The sequence below is a fragment of the Macaca fascicularis genome, chromosome 11 (genome assembly GCF_037993035.2).
Source record: "Macaca fascicularis isolate 582-1 chromosome 11, T2T-MFA8v1.1".
Taxonomy (NCBI): domain Eukaryota; kingdom Metazoa; phylum Chordata; class Mammalia; order Primates; family Cercopithecidae; genus Macaca; species Macaca fascicularis.
In genome coordinates this window covers 33,769,656-33,777,021 of record NC_088385.1, presented here as the reverse complement: position 1 = coordinate 33,777,021, position 7,366 = coordinate 33,769,656, and positions in this window count along the sequence as shown.

Here is a 7,366-nt window from a genome sequence, read left to right as displayed (position 1 = left end):
ATACCTTACAGTGTAATTTGTTAACTTTACTTTATTGTGATTAATTGTTCAGGAATACTACCTCTGAGGTAAGTTAAGGGTTAGCTTTCTGATTGATAACTTTTTACTGTGTTGATTTCTTTAATGGCTTAATTTATTTTTTCCCTAAGTGTGGGGGATGGGTGGGAATACAGGACCCCCGTTCAGTCTCAGTCAGGCCAAATCACTGTGCAACCCCCACAAAGCTCTCTGATGAGACTCACCAGCCTATGCTCAGAATGCATGGAGAGGACCCAGGGGTCCTGCCAGGCCTGGCATCTGCAGACAGGAGCCTGGGAGAGGCAGGTGGAGAGAGGAGTGGGAAGGAGGCTGGAGGCAACTAATCACAGGGTGATGGTGTTTGCTAACACAGCTCAGATGCCACAGCAGTGGGGGTCCCCTGGGGGCTGGTGAAGCACTTTGCCAGAAACGTAGCAGAGCTGGCAGGGTCCCTGTGCTTTTCACTGAGGAGCAGTTGTTGGGTTTTTCCTTCTTCCTTCCTCCTGCCCTCCACTGGCATGGGAGGCCGCCCCTTCCACCACATGCGGGCTTTCTCGAGACAGGCTCTGCACACCTTTCAAATTTCTCTCTAGTGTGGATGCTACTCACTTTCTCCCCTTGCTTCTGGGTGGGGAAACTGTTCTTAAGTTTTACTACTCAGACAGCGACAGAGGACCCATCATGAGGGCAAGTAGGAGTGGCGCCCCTGATTGTTCCTGCCAGCTTCACCCAGCCACAGGTTGCCTTGCTGGGAGGGAGGGAAAGATGTCCAGTTTGGTCCTAGGATCCCTATCTCCTTCCCAGGGCTCATTGACATCAGCAGTGGGTGGGTGACAATCACATCCTCTATGATCTCAAAGAGAAGAAATACAGAAAGCCCAAGAGAGATCAGACTGGCCCTAGGCTACCATAGCCCCAGAAAGAAAGAGCTGGAGTCATGGCATGCACACACCCGGATGTGTGAGATGAACAGACAGGGTTGGGTATTCAATGGCAGGAGGCACCCCTCAGAACTGAGGCTGGTGTAGTGTAATGTTTTGCAGTTAAGAAAAAGTCAAGAATCTATGGGACTCAGCGTGCAAAGGTTATCCACTAGCCAGGATCCAGTGCACATCACTGGGTGGGGCCTTGGTGGGTGGCTGCCCTTCTTCCTACAGTTTGGCTCCTTACCCTGGTTTCCCAGCCAGACGAGTTCTCTTCTCCATCCTCCACCTGCCCGTCTGCTCTCAGGGCTGAGTCATGGCCACCCAGCTTCTTGTCACTCCTCTGTTCATCTTTAAGTAATACATAAATTGGGACCAGGAGGATATAACTTTTGATGTGTTCAGGATTCATATTTTTGGCAGGTGGGAGTGGACAGTAGGCTGGTCTTAGGGTGCTGGATGGGGTAAAGTCTCTGAGGCAGGAGCCATGGTGCTGATGCAATACGAGAGAGGCACACATTTGGGCAACACTAGCCTTCCCTAGTCCTCTGGCCGGTCTTCCTGGTCAGGAGTCCTCCCCGGGAGCCCCAAAGTGCAGATTCCAGAGCAAACACACTCTTGTAGACAGATGCTCACCAAACAAGTGCTCAAGTCACCCAGTGGGACGTGGAGCATCATGTGTTTCTGATGTGGGTGTGGGGGAGGTAGGTTTGTTTATGCCATTTTTAGCTTTTGTTAATATCAACAGCAACAGTCCAGTGCATTGGGAGACATGTGTCCTCCCTGAAAATCTTGTCTCTGGAGTGCTTTAGGGGTATCCTCTGGCCCTGGAGCCTTTGCTGCAGTGTCTGCTCCCCCGGCCACCCCCCACCTCATCTGTCCGTTTGCAGAGCCTCGTTCACAGGTCCTCAAACTGCCTTCTTGGCTCACCCGCTGCTTGGCCGTTTCATCATTTGGCCGAGTCTACATTCGGTGGAAGCCTCCACGCATAGAGTAGATGTTCCTCCAAGCCCCTTGCCTGTCCTGCGGAGCGGTCCCCACACCTCCCAGAGGGCCACATCCTGTAAAGCCAGTGAAGGTGGCTCAGTGTCTCTCCTCAGTGTCTCCTGACTATGATCTCACTGGGGCAGAATTCCCCTGAGTGAATTCCCTCACTCTGCTTCCCTTGCCAACATCAGAGTTAGTTCAATCAGGTCTGATGCAACCAATTTACAGACTTGTCTCAGAAAGTCCCTGTGAGTTTGTCGATGATTACAGGGGGATGTCTGATGTGGACTCAGCCTTTCTTTGCAGTCATCTCACAGAGGGGGTGAGCAGGCAGGGGGTGAGAACTGCCTCCGGGCGGCTGGCAGTGGGCGTCAGGGTGTAAGTCTCTTCCCCGCAGCCCCCAGCTGGAGCGGTGTCACTCTCCCTCCTTCTAACATGCGCCTGCATCTTGGGCTCTCTGGAGAGGTTGCTGCCCTGCCCTAGAACCTCTTGTAGATGTTCTGGTTTGACTTGAAACTAGATGGCCATCCCTCCAGGTTTTGGTGGCCAAAGAGCAGTTCAGGTGGATGGAAGTGACTGTCCCTTCCTCTCCGGCCCCCATATAGGTGGAGATGCTAACTAGCAGGGACATGGCACAGGATGGGAGCTGGGTGCCAGTTGCATGGGGTCCATTCTTTGTCTTGCAGACCCTCAGAGTCCGGTGTGCCCCTCTGCTGCAGTGAGGCAGTAGTCCAGGATGGGTTCCTGCTCCAAATGGGCACTCTGAAGAGGCGGGGCCTGAGGGGCATCCCACTGTCCTACTGCAGTAGAAGTCCCGCAGTGGCCTTGGTTGGGTCCTGGTGTATGGGGTTTCCTTGGCTGTCACAGTCACAGTGACACATGGTAGACAACGGCAGCTGAGAATTCCCCTTGCCCTGGGTCATTGCTGAACCACGTCCCCGGAGAGGAGGCAGGCATAAAGAACGAGTGTGCACGTGGGTCTGACAACAGTTGGAGGTGGGCATCTTGAAACCCCTCTGCACATGGAGCTCTACCTCCTTCTCTCCTCAAGGGGGTGGCCAGGTCCACATGGAATTGTCCCAAGGCATCAGCCTCCAGGGCCCCATCCTGCAGCCGCCGTGTCCCAAAGCCCGCAGAGACCACTCTGTGTCTGAGGGGACCCTCTGACACAGGCCCAGCTGGAGCAGGGTCCCTAAGAGCCTCCCCAGGGGATTTGCTGAGAGAGACTCAGTGACTGCAGGATGTGGACTGGTCATGGCAGAGGGGCAGGTGACCCCCATCATCTGTGGAGGACCAACCAAGTCATGGGAATTTTGGTGGAAGCCACCTCATCTCTGCTTGTTCTTGCTCTGGCTCCTGCCCCCAGGTCTGTGGACCCACTTGTGTGCTTGTGGCTCACAGGGCAGTGGAACGCACTGGCCTCTCTCTTAGCACTGGGCCCCCGTCACACAAGCAGAGCTGTGGAAGGCAGGCTGCCCTGGCTGTATATGAGAGGGTCATCTTCCTTCCCTGGGGACGTCTGGTGACTGGGCTAGAGCTGTCTGGGATGCGTCCATGGGAGTGGCTGCGATGACTCTGGGAGTCCTCTCACTGTTGTGCGATGTGGTATGGGAACTGCCTCCCCACTGGTGCTCAGCAAAGCACAGTTGAGAAAGGGCGGCTTATGAGCTGCAGCAGAACCCTGCCAGCCCTTCATGTGGCTAACACTGGTGTCTGCACACACAAATGTCTATTGGCTCAGACTTACTGAATACTCAAGTAACTCATGCCAAGCACCTAGACAACAGTCAAGGAAGATGCAGACACAGTCCCTGTGCTTGCAGGGCCAACCGTCCAGTGGGGACCCCAGAAGAGTGAATGTGATTGCAGGTCAGTGTTGATGGTTATATTCACAGGCTATTGGCTGGCCATGTGGGAGAGGCTGTGACCCAGCCTGAGGAGAAGGAGGCCCTCCAGAGGAGGTGATGTTGATGCTAAGAACTGAAGACAGGATGTGTTAGTTAACCTGGCAAGGAGTGGAAGGAGATGTGTCCTGTGGATGGATGTGGTCCACAGAGTTGAAGCACAGAGGGTGAAGGTGGACAGTCTGGAGACACTGCCAGATCACAACCTTGAAAACCTGGTCAAGGAGCTTGACGTTTAGGCTGAGAGCAATGGGAGCTATGGAAAGGCTTTCCATGGAAAGGCCCAAATGTGATGGGCTCAGATCTGGCCTTTAGAAAGTTGGCTGAAGCTACAGTGTGAAGAGAGGTCAGAGGGACAGAGGAGGCTGCAGGGAGATCAGGCACAGGCACTGCAGTGATTTAGGTGAGAGATGATAGAGCTGCAGGGAAGGGCAGTGGGGTGGAGACAAAGCCGGCAGATCTGAGAGATGTACAGCCTTTGTGGTTAACTAGATTTATTGGTGGGAGAGGGAGCATTTTTGCCATTCATCCAGCATAAATGGGAAGATGACTTATTGTTCATACAAATAGATGGATGAACGGATTTTCTGGGCTCGGTGCTCCTGTGCAGGAGAGGGCAGAGACCAGCATGGTGTAATTAAACCTCTTCTTTTGTGTGTATTGAGCTTCATAGCCTGCAAAACATTATCGAGGTTCCTCCAGACCAAAACTATCTTATCAGCCATCACCACACTTGAACTTTCACCATTAGACATGTACTGTGGCGCGGATGGAAAGGGCACTGGTTTGGGAGTTGGAGACCCTGGGTTAAATTCCCACTCTGCATTTGGTGTCCATGTGAACCTTGGGCAGTCATTGAACTTGTCTTGGTTTTGTCATCCGCAAAATGCAAATAATGCCTGTTTTACAGAGCTGCTGTGGGGATTGAATGAAAGCATGTGTCTAGAGGCATCCAGCTTGTTCCTAGACCAGGATAGGAGCTTGGCAAGAAATTGGTTGGACACGAGTCCCTAAAAAATTAAAGTCAGGTCTTCAAGGAAGAGCATCTTCCAGGCCGAAAGCCGGGGATACAGGAGAGTGGTGTGGGAAGGGGGTGGTCGGGGAAGGGGAGTTGGTGTATCAAGGTGGGTGAGCTGCTGCCTGCAGGAGCTCAGGGAACAAGCTTCCCCAGGCCTCAGTTTGCTCTGGGTTAGCTCAGCAGCAGCACTCAATATTCCACAGAAGCAAGAGGAAAGCCAGATTAAATAAATGTCATTTTGGACTCAAAGATATTGGCATCGGGATGGCCCCTTCTTAAAGCATTCATCAATTGGGAGGCTATTGATTTAGCCATCTTGCTTTTGCTGAGTTTAATGACAGCCACGAGACAGCCTATTGTCTCCTCAAGCTAACAGAAAGAGTAACAACACTCCACAGGGCACACTTGAGCCAGGCTCTCCTGGCTGATGCTGCTATTCGGGACTTCCCCTTTGTGGCCCCAGAGACCATCAGATAGCTGAGAACCAGCGGGGACAGACCTGGACACTAGTGTCCCTTGGCCCTGTGAGAGGAGAGAGGTGAACTGGTAGAGGAAGGCTGCACAGTGGCCTGCGGTTAGTACCTGTTGCCTAGAAATGTTTCTTCTGGTTACCGAATTCTGGAACTTACCCATGTCCAACATCCAGAGCAGGGCCAATCCACCAGTGGGCAAATTTCTGGAATCCCCAGACAGACGGTCCCCTATTAATGATGGTTCAAATTGTGATTTTTTTCAACTTTATGATGGTGTGAAAGCCACATACATTCAGTAGAAACCGTACTTTCAATACCCATACAAAAACCATTTCTGCTTTTCACTTTCAAACTAGTATTTAATACATTACATGAGACATTCAACACTTTGTTATAAAACAGGCTTTGCGTTAGATGACTTTGCTGAAACGTAGGCTAATTTAAGTGTTCTGAGCACGTTTAAGGTAGGCCAGGCTAAGCTAAGATGTTTGGTAGGTTAGGTGTATTTAACATGCATTTTTTACTTTTCTTTCTTGATATTTTCTTTTCTCCTTTCTTTCTTTTCTTTTCTTTCCTTTCTTTCCTCTTTTTGTTTCTTTCTTTTTCTTTTTCCTTTTTTTTGGTTGACAGGGTCTTGCTCTGTCATCCAGACTGGAGTACAGTGGTGCAACCATGGCTCACTGCAGTCTTGAACTCCTGGGCTCAAGCAATCCTCCTACCTCAGCCTCCATAGCAGCTGGGACCACAGGTGTGTGCCACCATGCCCAGCCAATTTTGTTTATTTTTTGTAGAGGCGGGGTCTCCATATGTTGCCCAGGTTAGAACTCCTGGACTCAAGCAATCCTCCCACCTCAGCTTCCCAAAGTGTTGGGATTACAGATGTGAGCCACCACACCTAACTGAGTTACAATATTTTTAACTTACAATGTATTTATCAAGATGTAGCCCCATCATATGTTGAGGAGCATCTGTATATTCTCAATATATTTCTTTTCTTTGGTGAGAGACCCCAGTTCCTAAAATGACCCAACCTTCTTATTTACCAATAGGGAACTTGGGGAGAGGATGTTGAATTTGACCTCTGGCCCCTAACTCAGGGTTCTCTAAAGTAGAATTTGGGCTTCGTGAACTACGGTGTGTTTTAAAAGCCCAGTGGAAGTTGCTCCTTGTCCCCATCATGGGAACATTAATGTTCTTGCCTCTGGCTGGCTTTGTTATGCCCTTAGTGCGGTGACGTTGTTTGTACCTTGCTGATGGAAAGGGCTGGATTCCTGTTTCACTCTTTCCCTCTTGTCCTCTGGCCTGATGCAAAGGCTCCCACCAGGTTCCTGGAAGGATCCTCCTCTTTCTGCTCAAGTCACTGCCAGACAGGGTTTCAGCTAGAGACAGAAGCCAGAGGGTGGCAGGCCAGCCAGCAGCCACCAAAGGCACAGCTTCAGCAATGGCATCATGCTGCCTGCCTGGCTGACATGGCTCTTGTTGGCTGTTGGGGCTGTGTAGGCAGCAGCTGTAAGCCAGTAACAGTGCTGCCTACTTGCAGCAGGAAAGAGCCTGGAGGGCACCTGTCCCTCCTTAGTACATTCGCGTTGGATGATTTGCACATACACATGCACACACTCATAGTGATGGTGGAGGGGAGCAGGCAACTCACTCCAGTGGGACAGATGACCCTGAGCATGCCCTAGGCTGGCTCAATTCCCCTGCTCAGCATCTAAACAGTCAGGCGGCCACTGCTATGACCGTTCAGTGAACAACTGGACCTTGACCAAAGAGGCCCTGCAGACACAGGAGAGCGACTGGAGCTCCCCTGCAAAGTGGGTCCCTGCCTGGGGACCTCCCCGGGTGGATCAATGTGCTTACACCACAAGTGGCAGAGCCCTGTTGGGTTCTCAGCTGCCTCCCTCACCACCCCCATCCCTCTGTCTGGGGATACCCCTGAGCCCAGACTACCTGGGTACTCTTCAGGTTCCTCACTGCCTGATATGGTTTGGCTCTGTGTCCCCCAAATCTCATGTCAAATTGTAATTCTCAATGTTGGGGCAG